Source organism: Scyliorhinus torazame, chromosome 6 (genome assembly GCF_047496885.1).
Source record: "Scyliorhinus torazame isolate Kashiwa2021f chromosome 6, sScyTor2.1, whole genome shotgun sequence".
Classification (NCBI taxonomy): Eukaryota; Metazoa; Chordata; class Chondrichthyes; order Carcharhiniformes; family Scyliorhinidae; genus Scyliorhinus; species Scyliorhinus torazame.
This window is the reverse complement of record NC_092712.1, coordinates 83,242,234-83,264,888: the sequence shown is the minus strand read 5'-3', so window position 1 is coordinate 83,264,888 and position 22,655 is coordinate 83,242,234. Positions and strand designations below refer to the sequence as shown.

Sequence of the window (22,655 nt, the reverse complement as noted above, 5' to 3'; positions counted from 1 at the left end):
TGGGAATACAGGGCCAGGGAGGTGATTGGGCTTCGGTAGGGTGTTCTTTCGAAGGGTCGGCACAGACGCGATGGGCCGAATGGCCTCCTTCTGCACTGTAGGGATTCTATGATTTTGGCCTCAACTACTTTCTGTGGTAATGAATTCCACAGATTCATCACTCTCTGGGTGAAGAAATTGCTCCTTAACTCAGTCCTAAAAGGTTTACCCCTTATCCTCAAACTATGACCCCTAGTTCTGGAATACCCCAGCTTCAGAAAAGTTCTTCCAGAATCTACCCTGTCTAATTCTGTTAGAATTTTATAAGATGCGATGAGATCCTCTATCACTCTTCTAGATGCCAATGAATATTATCTAAACCAACTTAAGTCTCGCCATCCCAGATATCAGGCTGGCAAACTTTCTCGGCACTCCCTCCAAAGCAAGAACATCTTTCCTCAGATAAGGACATCAAAACTGCGTACAATAGGCCATGTCTAGCCTCACCAACACCCAACACAATTGCAGGATAACATCCCTGTTCCTATACTCTCATCCTCACGCTATTAAGGCCAACATACCATTTGCCGTCTTTACTGCCTGCTGTGCCTGCATGCTTACCGTCAACGACTGATGCACAAGGATAACAAGGTCTCGCTGAATGTCCAGCTCTCTCAATTTACACCTATTTGACACCTATTCAAATAATAATCTGGCTTCCTATTTTTGCTACCAAAGTGGATAACCTCACATTTATCCACACTATATTACATCTGCCATGTATATGCCCACTCACTCAGCCTGGAGGAGAAATCTTTGTTGCAGAAAGGTTTGCCAATAAGCATCTAAAAGTGCCATGCCAAAATGATTTAGTCTACATAAACAGAACAGAGCATGTAAGAAATTGCTCCTGTGGGAAATTATTCAAACTTCTCAAAGTGAGTGTCAAACAACAATATTTACTACCTTTGACAAAGAGTCATCCAGATTCGAAACGTTAACTCCCTTCTCTCTCCACAGATGCTGTCAGACTTGCTGTGATTGTCCAGCATTTTCTGCTTTTGTTTCAGGTTCCAGCATCCACAGTAAATTTGCTTTTATGTTAATATCTACTACCTATTCTTTCATGAACCCAAATTAACAAAGCCTATTAAACGACAAAAAGTCATATTGGATGGGCAGCATGGCGGCACAGTGGTTAGCACAGCTGTCTCACGATGCCGAGAGCTCAGGTTCGATCCTGGCTCTGGGTCACTGTCCGTGTGGAGTTTGCATATTGTCCCCGTGTTTGCATGGGTTTCGCCCCCACAACCCAAAAGATGTGTAGGGTAGGTGGATTGGCCACACTAAATTGCCCCTTAATTAGAAAAAATTTAATGGGTACTCTAATTTTTTTATTTTTTTTTATAAATCATATTGGAAATGTCTGGAAACCGTTTATTTAGGATGTTCAGCAAGTTACTAATAAACTCAAATAATATTCAAGTAGACCCTAAATAGTTGTTGCCCAGTATCATTTTTTTACACTCGGAGGGATCAAGGACTCCGTGTCAATGGAACACCTAAAATGGCATAAGAGCATAGCAGGCATATATAAAAAGAGCATAATGGAGCATGTCATTGCTTTATAACAAGCCAATTGGCAGACAGCAGGCAAAAGGAAATGAATAAAATGGTAGGTAACTAATGTGCAGGTTTTCTAACTTCCAAACAGTGACGGGATATATGTCACTTCATTGCACTGCTCCATAAATCCCACTCGAGGTTTTATTGCTGATTAAGAGGTGCATTTTTTAACCGTGTGGAAATTTATTTTTCAGTTAAGAGTTTCTGAGTTTCGGTTAAGTACCATGCTCCTGAACTTTCTGCAAATCTATTAATCCTCCATTTATATCGGTGAACATACATCTGTCAAAGGAAGAGGTTGGTGTCGGTCTGTCTTCAACATTGGTTATGTTGAGTTTGTGAATAAATTTAAGTGCAGTCTACATTTCCCTTCCAAAAATTTCCCCCACGAAGGTGAAAGCTAGTTCTTAAATATACACCTAAACCTTTCCCCAATTAGTATCAGCTGCTCTTCCTCACAACTGGAGCACTCAATTGTCAGAGCTTTGCAGCATTAATATCTTGTCCTCAATCAACCTTGAAATAACACAAATGAGGGCAGGTGTTGCAGTCCTATTTCATTACTTTAAAAAAATTAAGGCAAGAGTAGATGGACTTGACTTTTATAAAATTAATCCCAAATAAATAGTTTTACCAAATTCAACTTGATTTTGAACAATGTCTATGAAAAGCAGAACTTGACCAAAAGCAAGCCTACATCTACCACTTATTGCACAAATAACACACCAAAATAGCATGATGGCTTTAAAACAAGCCATATTTTTCATAACATATCAAATGAAGCACAGAATCTAACATTTGAAACAATCACTCACAATTAGAGGCATGTGTACATTGGAAAAACCCAGTAAAGTTCAGGACTGCAAAGTGAAGTCTACTGCAATAAAACAGCAGAGGGCGCTATATTCCTTTGTACACAAATTTTAAGGATGTCTCTGCAGCGCCTCACATAGACGGTTATATACACTCCATGCTGCTAGAACGTCAGGGGGACTTTGCAACATTATCTTCACCCGTTGGCAAGTAGAAAAGAAATTCTGCAAACAATAAATGGGATTGTGTCTTTGTTTACCTGACAACGGCCTTTGACACACTAAAGGGAGGCTTTGTCATACGTCTTGGCCAGAATTAGCTGTCCTGGTAGAGCTGCAAATCTGGTACAGAATTTCAAGTTTGAATGAAAGATAAGTTCTGAGTTTATGTTGATTAATGGCATGTCAACCAAGCTGCCTTGTACTGAATGGTGTTGAGCTTCTCCAGTACTCATCCAGCACTTATCCAAGAGAGTGTTGAGTATTCCATTACACTCCTGACCTGTGCCTTGCAGATGGTGCACAGGCTTTAGGGAGTCAGCCAGTGAATTATTCACTTCAGAAGCTCCAGTCTCTGACCTGCTCTAGTAGCCACAGTATTCGTAAGGCACATCTAGTCAATTTCTAGTCAATGGCAATATGCATCCTTGGGAGGTTATGAGGAAACTCCAAAATACACAGGAACAAGGAGCAGAAGTAAACAATTCAGCCCTTCAAGCCTGCTCAGCCATTCCACCACTCATGGTCTCAAATCCACCTCCCTACTTGTTCCCTGGATCCTTTTAACATGTTACAACATTCTGTGGAACTGCATTAAACGCACAGAATTGGTTAATAATTCAACTCAAGATAAGATGTTTATGAATCATAGGAATAATAACAGCTACTAACATTGAAACATTAACAGACAACAATTTAATTCATTGTGATTAGAACAATATCTTTGGGAAATTGATGTATTTTAGGTCTGTAAATCATTAAGTTTTTAAAATGGAATAAGAATTATTTTATTTGAATGTTCGTTTTCTAAGCATCTCCTTTCAGTCGTAAAATTGTGGGTTTTTTTGTTGAGTGAAATTATGACAACTTCACCTCAAAGATCCCATTGCTGCTATTACATGACTGTGGGCTAGGGTATGTTCAATTCCAGCCCCATTTCTCCTGGAGTTTCAAGATAATTAAATGAACCAATAATTCTTAGAAAAATACCCAAAGTCTTTGGCCCATATTGCCCAATAATTACAGTCACTAGGTTTGTACATTAAAACACAACTACGTATATTAATAACAATAACTGTATTGAAATATGCAGCAAATACAACTGGATAACTAATATCTATAGTTCCCAATTTCCCCACTTCAACTTGCCGCCTACCATCTCTCTCTATATGAGAGATATCATACAGATATCATATACATAATATATTATATATTATATAAAAAATGTACACACACACAAACCAAACAAACAGATGGGAAGAGAAGGGTAAAATAATAAGTCAAAGAGAAGAGTCTGAATTTCAGATGGTTGTTCCTGCCACACTTTCCTTCAAACCAAGCATTCAGGATTTCTGCTTTCCAGATCGCAATTTATCAGGTCTCTGTAGTTTCAGAAGTACGGCAACTTTTCTGCAGAAAAACAAGGGGGAGAGACAGAAAGACAGCAGGTTCTTTTTCCTGAGTTACCGTGTCTCCAGCTCCTTTCCTTAGGTCTCTGGAGATCATCCCACTTGGGTAGGACCTAATCACCACATGTTACCGGCCTTTTGGCCAATTCATTGGTTGCCAGCCAACCAATCGAACTGACTCCTACCCCATCTCTCGGTTGCCGGCCAACCAATCGAACTGACTCCCACCCCATCTCTCAGGTGTCACAAAATCTGAATTTGCTGTCCAAAGTAAAGCTAGTAGAGTGTTCTCTTTTGTAAATTTTGAATTCCTCATTCTCTCTCCTGCTTGACTTAAATATACATGTCCTTTTAGCATCCATGGGTCAATAATGATAACGGCTAAACTAAAGAAAGGGAAAATAAGGGAATCAACAGGAAGGACCCTTACATACCTCTGTCCCTCAAAGGAATGAAATGTCAGGGCATGGATTTTTCATTATGAGGTACGCAATACATAAATCACAAACATATATCCATTCACCCACCCCCAGTATATAAGTTTCCTTCCGAGTCTCTACCTAGGTAATGAGTCAGTCCTTAAACTTGTGTCAAAGCATCCACAATCACATTATCCTTTCCAGGAATGTGTACAATTTTAACATTGGACTGTCGTAATAATAAACTCCATCGGAATAATCTTGCGTTCTGACTTTTAAACTTTTCAATAAAGGCAAGCGGATTATGGTCTGTTTTGATTATTGTTCGGCTGGACATACATTCAAATGCTGAAGGGCTAGCAGCCCTGCACCTACCCAAGTCACTTGCATCTGTGCATCTGTGGCCATTGTAAATGAAAAGCCCAGAGCGGTCAGCACCGGTTCATCCACAAACATGGCCTTTAATCTCTCAAAGACAACTTTGTTTCTGCGGACCACAGCATTTTCATTTGTTTCCATAACATATCCAACAGGCACTGTATTTAAGTCTCTAACTGAGTCAGTCTCTGTGGTTTTAGTCAAGATGGATGTGGCTTTATTCATGCAGCGTTTCCTTTGTCTACATCATGACTAGTTAACAGAGTGCACTCTGCAGAGTTCCTACGAATCTGTCATGTGGCCACCTAAAATGGCATCCGGCAAAGGACGCTGGGAAAAGTGGCCAAGTTCAAGAGCAAACAGGCTGCAGCTCCAAATAAACAAAGGCTGCAGCCCAGACTTTGCAAAATAACATTGGAAAAAGGCCATCAAAGGGCCATCCCAGGATAATAGGCTTAAATGCAAATCACCGACAAAGTATCAGACTCAGTGGTGTCTGTTTTCCTTATTTGGAGCAGCCTATGTGCATCGGACACCAATGGACATGACTGGTAAGGACACGCCCTGCCATCAAAGTGGTGGGCCTTGATTGGACTTAATCCATCAGGGTGATCAAGCCCTGATCGATTGATTGATAGCTGACCTGGGACAGCCAAAAAGGGCGCGAAATCCCCAGGGATAGAAAATGCTGCGCAACCCCTCAAATCACTCTCTCGACAGCTGCAACCAACAACGGTGACCTTTCGCCAGCCAAAGAAGAAGACAGCCATCCATGCCACCGATAGAAGGAAGACCAGAGCCAAGCAGGAGGAAGACCAACAACCGACCATCGAGGACTACAAGACTGCGAGGCATAGATAATGGCCATATCTGCCGGTACTTGTCAGTCACTTGCAAGTTAAGGTCTTGTGTGTACGAGCTTTGTAGTTTGACTTGTGTGTGTGTGTGTGTGTGTGTGTGTGTGCGTGCATGCATCCGTGCGCATGCATGTGTGCGAGAGATTGAACAACTTCAACATTGTGTGCGAGTAAATAAATATTGCATTATCGTATTAAACAAACTTGTAGTCATTTGTCCACCGTATACAGTGTAATATGCACTGTGGTTTAGACACAACAATCTATTTATTTAGTATCGTTATTCGATCTTTCATTTGTTGTTCTTCTGATAAGTTTGCATCTTTGGTTTTAGCACTCTCTCTGATATCCACAAACAGTACCTTGTTTTCACTCTCTGCTTCAAAATCAAAAACAATATGGTTCCCTTTGTCAAGTTTCTGACTGTCCAAAATAAGAGGGTTAGAATGAGTTTCTTGTGCATTACTGTCTCTTTCTGTCTCTCGTGTAAAACAGCCAGTCTTTTCTGATTGTCCAATGAATGTTCATCCAAATTTATAGGATCTTCTGCAGCCAAACTACAAGCAGTATTGTCAATGCTAATAGAAATATTTGGTTCATTTTTAGTCTCACACCTTTCAACCCCACCAGCTTTCATTCTCTCTTTTCCTTCACATGGTTACTTTCAGTGACAAGTAAAGCTGAAGGATCAATTGTCAGAGTTGGTTGGTCTTACATGCACCATTCTTTGTTTTACGGCTTTTATCTATTCATCGGTGTCTTCGTAATCACAGCTTTCATCTCCATTTAGTAATACGGACTTATACAATTTCTGCTTTCCAGATTTCAACTTCTCTTCTCTACGTACAGATATACCAAAGTCTTTGGCCCTTAGCTGTAGTCACGATGTTTGTAAATTTAAACACAATTAACTTTATTAATAACTATAAATAAATATGCAGCAAATAAAACTGCCCAGCTGTTACCTAATTCCTAATTTTCCCACTTGGAACTTGCCCGCACCCTGCATGCGCGCACACAAGCAGACATACATGGCGGGATTCCCTGTCCTACCAGACCGGTTTTCTGGTGGGGCATACCCCCGCCAGCAGCAGGATCCTCCGCCCAGGCAGCCGGCCAATGCAGTTTCCCATTGTGGGCACCCCCATGCCGTCAGGAAATCTGTGGCCCTGAGTGCACTGCCGACAAAGTAGAGGATCCCGCCCACAGGTTTTCCAGTCTGTAATGGTTTTCACCATCGATTCATTCAGCTTCCTGCAAGTTTCATAAATACAGCAGCTTTTCTGGATAAAACATGACAGAGAGCAGGTCCGGTTTCCGTTCCCCCCCCCCCAAGAAACCCAACTCTACTTTCCTTCGATCTCAGGAAATCATCCCACTCAGGCAGGATCCAATCACCACCTGTGGCCAGGCAGAATATGGCCTTTTGGCCAATTCATTGGCCCCACCAGCGAACCAATCGAACGGAGTCCCAACCCATCTCTCGGGTACCACAAAGTCTGAATTTTGCTGTCCAAAGCTAGCAGAGTCACGATTGAATTTTCCATTTCCCAAGTTCGGCTTAAAGATATTTTTCCATGGATCAAAATGATTATACCAAAAAATGAAGAAAAAGGGAATAAGGGAATCATCAGGAAGAACCCTTTTGCTGCCCAGTGTAGATTACAAAACAAGATACTGTACCTGACAATATTGCCCAGTGTAGATTACAAAAGGAGATACTGTACGGACTTGCGGTGACGGCGGGCAGGAGGCAGCCGCACATTGGAAGGCTCCCGTTCGGGAACGGCATTTTCGCGGAGTAACGCCCGGTCCTAGGGCCAGCGACGGCAGTAAAAGTCGGGAGATAGCGCAAGGAGAAGAAGGATGTCGAAAATCACCAAAATAACGGCCGGGAAAAAAGCGGCTGAAAGTATGTTGGAGAGGGAAAAGGTCACCGCAGGGTCAACAAAGAAAATGGAGGCTGGAGCACCAGGGGAGGCCGCAGTGCTTACGGCTGAAGAACTAACTAAGGTGATGGCTGCGGAATTCCAAAAGCAGTTGGCGCAGATTGAGAAATGTATGGAGATGGGGAGGAAGGAGATGAGGTTTTGAATGTGCTGGTGGAGGAGGCGGTTTCCCCGGTGAAGACGGCGGTGGCGAGCGCAGTGGCGGAGGTGCGAGAGCAAGGGGAGGCGCTGAAGGAAGTGGAGGAGACAGTATTGCAGCACGGTGATCAACTTGCCTCGATGGGGAAGATGCGGAAGGTGATGGACACAAACAAGAATCTGAGAGGAAAAATGGAAGATCTGGAAAACAGATCCAGGCGACAGAATTTGAGGGTCGTGGGGCTGCCCGAAGGAGTTGAAGGACCGAAGCCGACTGAGTATTTTGCTGCGATGCTGGCAAAACCACTGGGGGAGGGGGAGGACCCCTCCCGATATGAACTGGATCGGCCGTGGAGGCCTGTACCAAAGGCGAGTGAGCCGCCAAGGGCAGTGACTCTGTGCTTCCGTAGGTACAGTGTGAAGGAGAAGGTCCTGAGATGGGCCAAAGAGAAGCGGGTGGTGAGGTGGGCTGGAGCTGGTATACGTGTATACCAGAACTTTACAGTGGAGCTGGCGAAGAGGCGGGCTGCCTTCAACCGGGTGAAGAGGGCACTGTACATTGGCAAGGTGCAGTGCGGCATTGTATATCCAGCGAAGCTGAGGGTGACTTACAAGCTCAGGGACTTTTATTTTGGAACGGCGGAAGCAGCGGAGGAGTTTGCGAAGGCAGAAGGACTGTGGCAGAACTGACAAATTGAGGAATGGTCATGTGCTGATGTAACCTCATGACTGTATTTTGTTCTTTTTTTTTGTATCACTGCGCGCGGGTGTAGAGGCTAAAGGAGCCAATGTTGCATATATTTGGACAAGGGAAGGGACGGGACCTTCACTCGAAAGGAGGGCTCTTTGGGGTGGCAGTGGATATGCGGGGTTTGTGTGCTTAAAAGGGGATCGTTGGGCTTTCCTAGGGCCGGGCAAGGGGAAAGGGACCCGGGCGGGGGCCTCCACGATGGCCGGTTTAAGCCGGCCAGTGAACGGGAGTGAGGTGGGGGAGGGGCTGCGGCCATCGGAGCCTGACAGAACGGGGTCCGAGTGGTCTAGCCGGGGTGGAAAGTTGGGGGGAGGGAACCGAGGTCGGGGGAGGGAACCGAGGTTGGGAGGAAGAGTTTTACAAGAGGCATTGGACGGGAGGAGCTGGAGATGGGGGGCGGGGTGTACAACTTTGGGGTATCACGTACGGTACTCTCAGAGGCTGGATGGCGTTGGTTGGGGGGGGGGGGGAAGAGCAGTGTAGATTAAGGGTGACTACGGGTAATCCTTGATTCCTTTTTGTCATTTGTTTATGTAAACAGGCGGGTTGAGGTTTGGGGGTTGGTGGGCGGATGGGATCGTTGTTATTATGGGGATTGACATATCTTGATTATTGTTTATTGTTGATGGGTGTAAATGTGGGAGAAAACGTGAAAAAGGAGAATAAAAAAAAAATTTTTTTTTTTTTTTTTTTTTTTAAAAGGAGATTCTGTACCTGACAACACTGCCCAGTTTAGATTACAAAAGGAGATTCTGTACCTGACAACACTGCCCAGTGTAGATTATAAAAGGAGATACTGTACCTGACAATACCGCCCAGTGTAGATTACAAAAGGAGATACTGTACCTGACAATACTGCCCAGTGTAGATTACAAAAGGAGATACTGTACCTGACAATATTGCCCAGTGTAGATTACAAAACAAGATACCGTACCTGACAATATTACCCAGTGTAGATTACAAAAGGAGAGACTGTACCTGACAACACTGCCCAGTTTAGATTACAAAAGGAGATATTGTACCTGACAACACTGCCCAGTTTAGATTACAAAAGGAGATACTGTACCAGACAATACCGCCCAGTGTAGATTACAAAAGGAGATACTGTACCTGACAGTACCGCCCAGTGTAGATTACAAAAGGAGATACTGTACCTGACAATACTACCCAGTGTAGATTACAAAAGGAGATACTGTACCTGACAATGTGGATGCTAAATGCCAAAGAAAATGTCGAGGTGAAGAGCAAATAGATCTCTATTGGTGTCTGAGCTCTTGTAATTGAAACTCGGACTTCTGAAAATCTGTTGCAAAGAGAAGAGAAAAAATTATGCTCAATTACTTATTAAAATTGAAGTGCGCAGAAATACTTAATTCTAAAACCAATGTTAGTCTCCTTCTGCTAATGCAATGATTATTTTGCTTTAAAACGTTCGCCATTCTGCAACATGAATCAGAATTTTTAATAAAACAGCACAGGAAGCGTTTTTTACACCGTCAATTTGAATTAACAGTTAACAAGGTTAAGAGTGGACTTGACTAACAGTTCAGTTAAAAGTTGAACTTTCTACATAGAGAACAGAACCAGTGTGGAACGTAGGTACACACAGCAATCTTAGCAGTGTGTGTAAGTTGTGACATTCTGAAGAGGTTCTGTTTGATTCCGGTCTAATGCAATTATATTTATAAAAATAGCATAGCATTTGAAAGGATAGATTTTATTCTGAAAAATCAATATAAAATACAAGTAATAAGTTTCACAAAATCAGTTTATATCAAAGTGACAGCCCACATGTCACCAAAACAAAAGGAACAACTCTATAAATCCACCTGTACCACCCCTCCTCAAACGACCAAATCTGTATGTCTAGAGGTCTATTCTATGGCTGACTGATCATCTCGTGTGACACAAGTCCCAACGTGAGACTGACATAAAGACCATGAAATCACAATGGGAATTCTTCTTTTTCCCTTAAAAATACACTTAATTATTTGACAATGAGGGCAGCACAGTGGTTAGCATTGCTGCCTACGGCGCTGAGGACCCGGGTTCAAATCCCAGCCCTGGGTCACTGTCCGTGTGGAGTTTGCATGTTCTCCCCGTGTCTGCGTGGGTTTCACCCCCACAAACCAAAAAAAAAAAAGATGTGCAGGATAGGTGGATTGGCCATGCTAAATTGCCCCTTAATTGGAAAAAATAATTGGGTACTCTAAAAAAAAAAATTTTTTAACTATGTGGCAACTACAGTTCTCGGTTTGATAAGGCATTTTCAAGGAGAATAAATCTTACAACGTACAGATATCTTGTTTATGTATAATGCTTAGTTTACTGGGGTCCACAGTCATCGATCACTATCACAACAGATCAGTAAGATCTTTTCTGTTGCACTAAATTAACACATCGATTTGATCCTAACAAGTAACTTGCTGGAATTTTGGCTTATAAACAGTTCTCAAAATGTTTAAATATTAAGGTGATAAACTGCACGTATGCTTACGTGCAATTTCTTTATTAGAAATCTACAGTTTACATTTATGTACAACAGGACCACTTCATACTCAGGTTGTATAACAATTAGAACCCCTACAATTTGCAACACGACCAGTCAAATTGCACCATTTGATCAGAACAGCTAAGGGGACAAAGGTTAAAGCTGCATTAAGAGGCAAAATTTTCGACAGTAAAACAAACTGGTTTCATGAGGTTTTGACTAATAATTTTCCACCCAGTATCTTCCAGTTGTAATGAAAATTTTAAACTTGAAACATTCACTCATGTTTCCTTCATAACTTCTGCATTAAGACAGAACAGCCAGTGCGCAATTTTCCTTCATTTGACAATGAATCGCCTGACTGAAGTAGTGAAGCCAATCCACTACTACCACAGAGTTCCTTCTCAAATAATTTTTTTTTAAAAATATATTCACAATGTTCAAGTCCACATGGATTCCAATGCTGATCTTGCTCTCCAGTAAAAAACTTAAATCAATACTTGGTACTGGGTTTTTACTTCCAGTTATTTGATCAATTATTTTCACAGATGAAATTAAGGAATACTTTTGAGTCACGTGTTTTTGATTGTAAAATCAACTATGTGAAATTTCAGTCCCCTAGGCTCACTTCTAAATTCACATACGTCGTGCCTGGTACATTCCATATAGCAGGCACAGCAGTGCAATTAGGTGAAACATACAAGTTGAATACTGGACAGAATTTAGGTGATGTATGCACTGTGGTTAGTGCTGTCGCTTCACAGTGCCAGGGACCCAGGTTTGATTCTCGGCTTGGGTCACCATCTGTGCAGAGTCTGCACGTTCCCCCAGCATCTGCCTGGGTTTCTTCCGGGTGCTCCGGTTTCCTCCACAGTCCAAAGATGTGCGGGTTAGGTGGACTGGTCACGCTAAATTGTCCCGTAGTGTCCAAAAGTTAGGTGGGTTTCTGGGATAGGGTAGAGGCGTAGGCTTAGATAGAATGCTCTTTCAGGGGCCAGTGTAGGCTCGATGGGCTGAATGGCCTCCTTCTGCACTGTAAATTCTATTCTATGAATTCTAAACCGCTCGTTACAGTGCAGAGATACAAATTTCTATATGCAGAGAGGAACCCAGCAGAGTCCAAAACAGAGTTTCTGACGAGGCTATGAAAACTAGCCGAATTGTGTGAATAGTGAAATTCTCTTTCCGAAATGCTGCGAGGCCGCTTGGTCCGCAGCGTCAATAACATGGCTACCCAGAGGAAGCTGCTAGCCGAATCATCCCTAGACGTTCAGCAGACTGTACAAATACTTTTTTGCGAAAGCGCTGCGAGCGGAGTTCAGGAAAGCCAGGAGTTGGAGGTAAATACCCTATGAGATGCCTCTTCCTGGTGAGCCTGTCCCTTCCCCGATTGAAACCCCGCCCTGGACTGAGGACCATAGAGGCCAGATTCATTTGTCAAGGACTAAAATATCCCAAGGGACACCTCCCCAGAGACTGTAGAGGGAGAGCCCAGGTGTTGTGGGGCATGTTGGCGCAGGAGCCGCAGGAAGCGCAAGGCACAAATCAGCCAGCAACTCCAGCACCCCGGTACAGGCAAGCATCAATCAAGTGTTCGCACTTTGCATCTGGACCAGACAGAGGAGGAGCGCATGCAGCTGAATTGCATTGCAGCACCCAGAGTGGCTCCCATCAAAATAACCGTGCAAGTGAATGAGTTCCATTAGACATAACATAGAATCCCGACAATGTAGAAGGAGGCCATTCAGCCCATCAAGTCTACCCCAGCCCTTGGAAAGAGCACCCTACTTAAGCCCACTCCATCACCCTATCCCTGTAATCCAGGAACCCTACCTGAGGGGCAATTTAGCATGGCCAATCTACGTAACCTGCACATCTTTGGACTGTAGGAGGAAACCGGAGCATCCAGAGGAAACCCACGGAGACACAGGGAGAAAATGGAAACTCCATACAGTCACTCGAACCAGAATTGAACCCGGCTCTCTGGAGCTGTGAGGCAGCAGTGCTAACCACTGTTCTTCCACTCACGGGATTCAGCTATTGAAAAACAAACCCTCGACAGGATAAAGACAGAGGTGCAACAGATGGATCTGCTTGACACCAAGGCAAGGTTAGCAACGTACACCGGTGAACTGTTAGTTATTGTGGGAACCACAATTACCCCGGTAGTTTATGGGTAACAGTCAGTTGGATCATAGTAACGGGACACGGCCCCAGCCTGCTAGGCCGTGATAAAAGGGTGAAAGCGCGGACACCTAGACTGGCAGAAAACATTCCAAATGGGATCAGGGAGCCTATACGAAGTGCTAGGGAGGTTTTCCAGCCCTGACTGAGAAAACTAAAGGGGGGTAGTGGCGAAAGGCCAGGTAGACTCGGATGCAGAACCGAACTACCGTAGGGCTCGCCCAGTCCCTTATGCCTTGCTAGCAAATGTTGCGGCCCAACTAAGCCGGCTTGAAGTCCTTGAAATTATTAAACCAGTGTTTTGCCAACTGGGTGCCACCGGTGCTCACACCAGATTTGACAGTCACACTGTGTGGGGTTTACAAGTTGACGGTCAACGGGGTCACCCGCTGGATCGTTACCCGATGCCCCGCCTAGAAGATCTTTAAGCAAAACTGGCCGGTGGAGTCATTTACGAAGCTCAATATGAGCCATCCATGCTTGCCGTTAGAATTGGGCTCTGCTTCACGGAGATATGTCACCGTAAACATCCATAGAAGCCTATACGAATACACCAGACTTCCCTTTGGAGAGTCATCAGCCAGTGCAATTTTCCAGAGAGTAATTGAAACGATACTGAGAGGATTGCCAGGGGTGACAGTGTGTCTGGACGTTGCCTTAGTCACAGAGGAAAGGGATTTGTTATAACCCGCATGAGACGTACATGGGTGGAGCAATCAGTCTCCCCGTGATTCTTGCTGAGTACGAGCTCCTCCGTTAAGGAGGCAGGAAGCCAGAGGACATTCACGATTGAGTTCTGTATAAAGTCGGCCAGTTATGAAACTGACCGAGCAGACCCGGCTGGGATCTGATGTATGTTGCAAATATAATTGTTTCGCAATAAACATAGCTTTCTTTCAACTACTCGATTTGGATTTATCTGTGGCCTACTAAAGTTTGACAAGCAATGGAGCTCTAAAATGCTGGTCAATTAGAGGCACTTCTCTTTATATTCATTCATGAGATGTCGGCATCTCTGGCTGGGAACTGAGTGGCTTGCCCATTTCAGAGTCAACCACAGTGCTGTGGGTCTGGAGTCACATGGAGAGTTCTTTCCTTAAAGAAAGGATATTGGTGAACCAGATGGATTTTTACAACAAATCGACAATGTTTTCATGGTCAGCATTAGACTTTTAATTCAAAATTTTTATTTGATTCAAATTTCACCATTTGTCATGGCGAGATTCGAACCTGGCTATACCCTGGGCCTCAACCAACTTAAAATTCCTCTCTAAATTACAGACCACCACAGTTCAGCTACATATTATCATTCCTTCACAGTTCCAGTGGCAAATTTCTGGTACAACAATGTAAAGCATTTCTAAAACTGTGGAGTTGGGCAGAACGGTAGCACAATGGTTAGCACTGTTGCTTCACAGCATCAGGGTCCATGGTTCGATTCCCCAGCTTGGATTACTGTCTGTGCAGAATCTGCACATTCTCCCAGTGTCTGCGTGGGGTTCCTCCGGGTGCTCCGCTTTCCTCCCACAAGTCCTGAAAGACGTGCTGTTGGGTGAATTGGACATTCTGAATTCTCCCTCAGCGTGCCCGAACAGGCGCTGTAATGTGGTGGCTAGGGGATTTTCACAGTACTCGTTGCAGTGTTAATGTAAGCCTACGTGTGTCAATAATAAATATTATTATTTTGAATCACAAAGAAAAGTTTTAAAGCTTTGCGAGAATCATCTTTAACTAAGCAAGGAGTTCCTCCCCCCCGCCCCCCTGAATATTCCAAAAGATCAATCTTCATAAACTGGAGTAGACTTATGAGTCAGTTATATTTGCTTCCAAAATGTAATTGTTTCCCATTTTAAACACAGCCATGTTCATGCCCTGTTGCATTCTGTTTCTTGAACTTCTAACTTCAAATCATCAGAACATGAGCTATTTAACACATTACTTATTTCCTGGGCATCACATTAAACAATGTAATCTAATCAATCTAAAAGCATCTCCATTACAGCACAAATCTGAAGACCATATGACATATGTTACCAAGGACATTTCTCAAGTATTCAATCATCTACCCAAGAGAGAGGATCCCATTCAGCAGCTTTGTTTCGCTCTTACTGACTCATTGGCAATACTGGGGAAGTTGCACTGTTTCTTGTCTGCCGCCAGCATTGAATTCTCTGCCAGTTACAGTGTTTTCAATTCATGCCGAGCCAAATCTACCAAGTTGGCCCTTACTGTAAAGTACTTTCTTTGGCTGGAATCTGACTGTGACAATTTGTGAATATCAATGAACAACATCACATGATACCCTACATGCAAACAAGTTCAACAGATGTTTCACAGCAGCATATGGTCCTAACCCCTCTATCAGTGTCACTTGAAAAAAAGGGCAAAGCAGGTAACAAAGCTGTCCCCACTTTCGCAGCAGAGCAGACTCACGCACATTGGGAATGGAGGACGTATAGCTATCTAGAGGAGGAAACAAATAAGTGGAAAACCTTGAAAAAACTGTGCAGACATCGAATCAGAGCTCCATTGCCCTGTTGGAGAATACACAACAATCTTGACTATTGTTAACGTTATCCCAATAAGCTATTTTCTTGCAGCAGCCCTCAACTAGCTGACACCATCATTTAATTAATGCTAATAACAATTACATTTGCGTCTCGACATGGAAGAGTTACAATGAGAGATAAGGTTAGAGTCTTGTTCACAGTTCTGGGCATTGCGTTAAAGGATGATTGGAGCCATGGTACAGGAAGTTTTTTTTAAAAAAACATCACTAAGATATCAGGAATGAAAGACATGGGGCTGGATTCTCCACCCCCACCGCGCCACATTTCTATTTCACCCCGCCGGCGGGATGCTCCGTTACGCCGGCCGGTCAATGGGGTTTCCCATTGTGGGGCAGCCCCACACCATTGGGAAAGTCCCGGGGCTGCCGGCAAAATGGAGCATCCCGCCGGAGGAGAAACCAGCCCCTGAGATTTTTTGGAAATGATCAAAATTGGAACATAAATGCAAAAGGTTTTTAAATGCTGATTACGAAAAAAACTGTTTGTAATGCTGAAAAAGTCCATAATTAAGGGGAACCCAGACTGAAGATTGTTGATGAAAAACCCAAGTATAAAGTTAGATTCCTTCCCCCCCCCCCCCCCCCCCCCCACCACCCCACTATTTTTTAGAGCTATTGGAACATTGAATTGAAAGTAGCTGTAGGAACACAAACAAAAATTTCAAGCTACAGCAAAATAATACTACAGGGAGAGTGCAGGATATGTACTGTAATTCCTGGGATGAGAGATTTATTTCACAGTGCATATATCGACTGCTTTGCTTGAAGGGGCAAGAGCAACAGGCCACAGATACAAAACTACATGGATAAGATAGCAAGGGAAGCAAAAGATAGGTGTTGCCATGACTCACTTGGTACTACCGTTGCCTTGGAGTCACCTGGTCCTGGGTTAAAGTTCCACTCCCGAACTGGAGCACAACAAAAATCAAAGCTGACACTCCAACTCTGCACTGTTGGAGGTACCATCTTTCGGATGAGAAGTTAAAACATGGCCCTGTCTCAGGTGCACATAAAAGTCTGCATGGGACAATGCGGAAAAGAGCAATTCAGTTTTCCCCAGTGTCCAGGTCACGATTTACCTCTCAACACACACAAAAAAAATGATCTGGTGATGTTTGCGGGAGCTTGCTGTGCACAACAGGATGCTGCATTTCCTATTTCATAGTGAATTATGAAGGATGACAAAGCCATCCATCATCACTGGAAAAGATAATTTCAACTACAAGCCACAGTGACAGCTGATAGAATCTGTAGGTGAACTGCCATCAATAAGAGAGCTGCAACAGTAAACCAATGAATGAAAAATAGCAAAGCCTGCAGCCCTGCAGCTATTCCAGCAGAGGTCTTTAAAGTTGGTGGACTTCTGCTGACATCAACACACCTTGCATTCATCCTCCAGATATTGAAGCAAAAAGTACCCCCTGCAGAAATGTGACAATTGTAACGATCTTCAAGAAGGGAGAGAAATGATGCTGTCGAGGTATTTCCCTCTTGTGCAAAGCAGGGAAAATCCTTGACATGTATTCTCTTAATTTTCCTGTCTCTTGTGGCTGCGGAAATCCTCCCAGAGACTGTGTGGCTTTAGACCTTCCAGAGGAACTTCCAAAATGGTTTTGTTGCCAGACAAATCCAATAGAAATGTCGAGAACACCAAATTCATCGCATTTTTCAACCTCATTACTCTGTAAATCACAAAACTCTGTGGATTGTGCTCTCCGGAGGTTTGGATGTCAAAGAAACTTCATCATAATAACGCAATTACTTCATGATGATACGACTACACTTGTCTTGAATGGCGGAATCTGAAACAGTTAACTTCAAAATCCAGACCGATATCAAGCAAGGCTGTGTGATGGTCCCCATATGGTTTATAATTTACCAGGCTGTTGCTATTCACTGCAAAAACCAACAGCCCTCTGGTGCTCATATTAAGTACAGGAAAATCTCTTGTTCCACGGCATACTCTGGAAATGGGACGGGCCAGTTAATCAAACATACCTGTGAGCTGAGATGCAAGGTGAATCCTGCGTTTCAATCTAATGAGAAAGCTTCAGGATGTTCACTCGGGTATTGAGGTCTTACGAGAGATGAATGAACATGTGAATCATGCCGAGAGGAGATGATGCTGCAGGGCAGAGGGAGGCTGAATCTGAATTTTAAATTTTTCTCTTGTGTGGCTACTCAGTTCACTACCCTGAAAAGTAGTCTTTCCGAAAAGCTTCTTTGAGAAAAACATTTCCCCAGTTCATTCTAATTTCACCCTTAATGTACTAGTTAACTAACACTCATAAAAATAATAATTTCCATGTCTTAATTGGCACCGGACATCAGCAGATACCCCAGATTCATACTCCCGACTGAAAACCGAACCAAAGTTGTGAGTAGGTTCAAAATCTGGGCAGGATGAACAATTGAATCTGTAACTAAGGGGTATAAGGTCCAATATGTCACGGAGAGAATACCAAATTTCAAATAAAATCACAAATTATTTGAGGTAACTCGGGTACATTGCATTCATCTTAGGAAAATATTTCAACGTCAATCTAAATAAGCAGAGATAGTCATAGGGGTCTACAGTCTGCATCGGTAAAAAAAATAACAACCTAACTATTCTAATCCCATTTTCCAGCACTTGGCCCATAGCCTTGCGTACCTTGGCATCACAAGTGCATATCTAAAGACTTCCTAAATGTTATGAGGGTCTCTGCCTCGACCACCCTTTCAGGCAGTGTTCCAGACTCCCACCAACCTCTGGGTGAAAAAGTTTTTCCTTCACATCCCGTCTAAACCACTGCCCCCATACCTGGTCATTGATCACTCCGCCAAGGGGAAATGTTTCTTCCTGTCTATTCTATCTATGCCCCACAAAATCTTATACATCTCAATCATGTCCCCCACCCCCACCCCTTAGTCTCCTCTGCTCCAAGGAAAACAAACAATCCAATCTCACATGGTTCTACTATTGGTGAAGACTGAAAATTATTGTGCGATCAAATGGAACCACTGCATTACATCTTTCCATTGATCGCAGACCTGAGAATTTTTAACAAAACAATTTAAAATGTTCAATTATTCAACCTTCACACGTCAATGGATTAAGCAATCTTCTGCAACTCCTTGAACTGAGCAGAAACTCTGTCCAAGTTATGCACCAAAGATTGGCCACATTCAAATTAAGTGAGAGTGGGAAAATACAGATAATAAGAGGAAGCATATCGATGTCTTTTGAGGAGTCAGTGCTTCGTAGTAGATGTCTGGATAAAAGTGAACCAGGTTATCATTTGACTTATGTTATGTGTCAACTTCCAAGTGCACATTACCAACACCCAATTTCACTTGTCTTATCATAGTCATAGAATTTACAGTGCAGAAGGAGGCCATTCGGCCCATCAAGTCTGCACCGGCTCTTGGAAAGAGCACCCTACCCAAGGTCAACACCTCCACCCGATTCCCCATAACCCAGTAACCCCACCCTACACGAAGGGCAATTTACGACACTAAGGGCAATTTATCGTGGCCAATCCACCTAACCTGCACATCTTTGGACTGTGGGAGGAAACCGGAGCACCCAGAAGAAACCCACGCACACACGGGGAGGATGTGCAGACTCCGCACAGACAGTGACCCAAGCCGGAATCGAACCTGGGACCCTGGAGCTGTGAAGCAATTGTGCAATCCACAATGCTACCGTGCTGCCCACTTCCGCTGTGCCGTTAGATTAATTACTTCATATTCCACCCTGGATGAGTGACAATATCCTCCAGTTTAACACTGTAATAGTCTTTAGCCATGGGATGCCTTGCCTAACGCAATCTGCCTCTCCACCTGCCTACTTCAAAAGTCTCCTCAAGACCATCTCTTGACCATTGCTCCTAATATCTCTTACTTTGGCTTAGTGCCCACTCTTATATGAAGTCATACAGTGCAGAAGAAGCCCTTCAGTCCATTGAGTCTGCACTGACAAAAGTATATAAAGTCTACACTAATCCCACGTTCCAGCACTGTGGGCCTTGAATGTTAAGACATTTCAAGTGCTCGCCCACATTCTTTTTAGAAGGTTGTGAGGTTTCCCACTCCCAGGCAGTGCAGTTAAGACTCTCACCATCCTACGGCTGAAAAATAATTTTGCTCAAAACCCCTGCAAACCTCCTGTTCCTCGCCTTAAAATTATGCCTCCTCATTATTGACCCTTCAACTATCCACCCTGTCCATAACCTTCAATCTTATACACCTCTTTCGAGTCTCTTCCCCCGTGCCCTTCAGCCTTCTCTGCTCTTAAAAAAAACCACGAGCCTATCCACCCTCACTTCATAGCTCAAATGCCCCACCATCCAGGCAACATATTGGTGAATTTCCTCTGCACCCACATCTCTCCAGTGAGGTGACTAGAACTGCATAGTGCTCCAGCTGTTGCCTAACTGTACAACTCAAACATAATCTCTCTGCTCTTATAATCTATGCCACGACTGATAAAGGCAGGTGTACCTACCGTATGCTTTCTTAACTACACTATTTGGCTGTCTTGCCGCCTTCGGGGATCTATGGACAAGCATTTCATGCCGCTGAATCTCCTTGGGAGGTTTCACTAATTGACAAATGCAAGTTGCTGTTCTTGTGCATATGAGTTAACGGCCAGGAATTCAGAGGCTGAGATGGGTCACATCACTACATGTACAAGAAACAATAATGTCATGAGTTTCGCTGTGTGCCCAATTTATCACCCAAGCGATCCATGAATCACTGCAGGATCAATGTTCTCATCTGTGCATTTAACTATAATTACAACAGCTGAAATCTGAAGACGACAATAAAACCCTCAGCGCTTCCTCGTGTTGCAAACAGCCAAAATAAAGTAGAGGAAAATGTTTCTTTCTTTGCACCAATATTCCTCTTCTTCATGAATACACTTCATTCAGATTATTGCAAGGACAAGAAACATTAGAGGCCTGTAACTGCAGATACTACTTCCTGGTCAAGCAAAAGATCAAACGTTAATCGGCGTAATATATAAAAGAGCAAAAGCTTACTCAAATTGCACAAAGTACTCTCCAAGGTCAAAACAGAATGTTTTGCACAAATATTGTTTGCTAAAGTGCCCCATAGCAACACAGGCTACAAAAAAAGTACAGTCGTTGTGAACCAAATCAAACTGCTTTTGTTATTTGACACCCAGGGATAAAATTCCAAGGCATGCCTCCAAGCTGCTTGGTGCAGCTCTGCATAATTGGTCTAATGTGCTGAGCGGTGAATTAAATTTACATGGCTTGTTTTCATTCAGCATGTCAACAGTTCAAGAGAAAAGGAAATCTAAACTGAAAACTATTATTTCACATCGCTACAGACTTCATTCTTCTTTGAGATATGGGCTTTACAGGGAAGACTGACATTTATCGTCCATCCCTAGCATCCCTAGAGAAGGCAGTGGTGGGCCACCTTCTTGAACTGCTGAAGTCAGTCTGATTAAGGTATTCCCACAATTCTGTTAACGGATGGACATGGTCACAATGAATTCACAGCAAAACACGTCCAAGTCACAATAGTGGATATGTTTAAGCAGGAGTTTCATGCTCAACAGAACACAGTTGATCATTGTCGATCAATATCCCATAACTTAACAATTTGTCTTCAGCAAATGGTTAATGACACCCTGGGAAAACAAATAAACTAAAGGAAGAAATTCATCAGACTTGGAAATGGTGACGTTACCATGTTAGTGGTTGAGGCCGGGACATTGACAACATTTAAAAGATATTTGTACAGATACATGGATAGGAAAGATTTAGAGGGATATGGGCCATATGCAGGCAAATGGGGTTAGCTGAGGTGGGCTTTTTGGTTGGCATGGACCAGTTTGGGCCAAAGGGCCTGTCTCCGTGCCATAGATTCTATGAAGCTGCTGCCCTTGTCCTAGTTGATGGAGATACAGAGTTTGAGAGCCGATGCCAAAGAAGCCTTAACATCTTGCAGCCTGCAGATAACACGCATATTAACCCTGTAATCTGTCAACTCAATCACGACAAAGCTATTACATTTGTAAAACAAACCAGTAACTTGCCTTAGTCAAATCATTTCCAATTCTTCTTGATTAACTCACTTATTTCAAAATGCTTGCCAAATGTTATTTTTATCCTCTCACATTATATCTACATTAACTTTATCACAAGTCCTCACAATCAAAGCAAAATATTTATCTTCACCATACACTCAGAACTAAAGCTCTTCTTTCTTTTCTCATGACTCTCTCTGGAACAGATTATCGAAGCCTGTGGTGAATACAGATCATCTGCAATTCCTCAAAAGGGCAATGAGCATGTTCTTAAAAAAGACATTTGATGTTACAGAGCAGTCCCAGAATGTGCATGACTCATGAGTTGCTCCAATCTCCTGGGTGTTTGCTCAATTGATGTAAGCGAGCAAGCAAAGTTTTTCCCAGTATCTCAAACTTAGCCTCAGGTTCGCCACTGCTCTTGAAAGACTGATTCGGGTGGATAGAAATCAATGGTGTTTAAGACTGCACCACGTCCGACTGACTTAGAGCAATGGTCTTCCAGTGTGACTTTACTTATGTTCACATCAGCTTTTCATGCAGAGAGCATTTGCAGAGTTGTCTTCTCAAGTTAGCGTTAGTTATCAAAAAGCAGGAGTTTCAGGGGCAGCACGGTGGCGCAGTGGGTTAGCCCTGCTGTCTTACGGCGCTGAGATCCCAGGTTCGATCCCGGCTCTGGGTCACTGTCCGTGTGGAGTTCGCCCCCACAACCCAAAAATGTGCAGGCTAGGTGGATTGGCCATGCAAAATTGCCCATTAATTGGAAAAAATGAATTGGGTACTTTAAATTTTTTTTTTTTTTAAAAAGCAGGAGTTTCAGTACAATAT

At 43.3% G+C, this 22,655-nt stretch overlaps 1 protein-coding gene across 6 annotated transcripts in view; it reads right to left on the bottom strand.

Moving 5' to 3' along the window:
* Window positions 1-22,655, bottom strand: part of mpp7a (MAGUK p55 scaffold protein 7a) — a 758,711-nt gene that overhangs the window by 595,506 nt on the left and 140,550 nt on the right. For 5 of the 6 annotated variants that reach the window (XM_072508390.1, XM_072508394.1, XM_072508391.1 and 2 more), the window contains exon 2: window positions 9,736-9,840. The exons of the other annotated variant lie outside the window; for it this stretch is intronic. The gene's annotated coding sequence lies outside the window, so the exon portion shown is untranslated. The remainder of the gene's footprint in view (window positions 1-9,735; window positions 9,841-22,655) is intronic. 6 annotated transcript variants of the gene reach the window in all.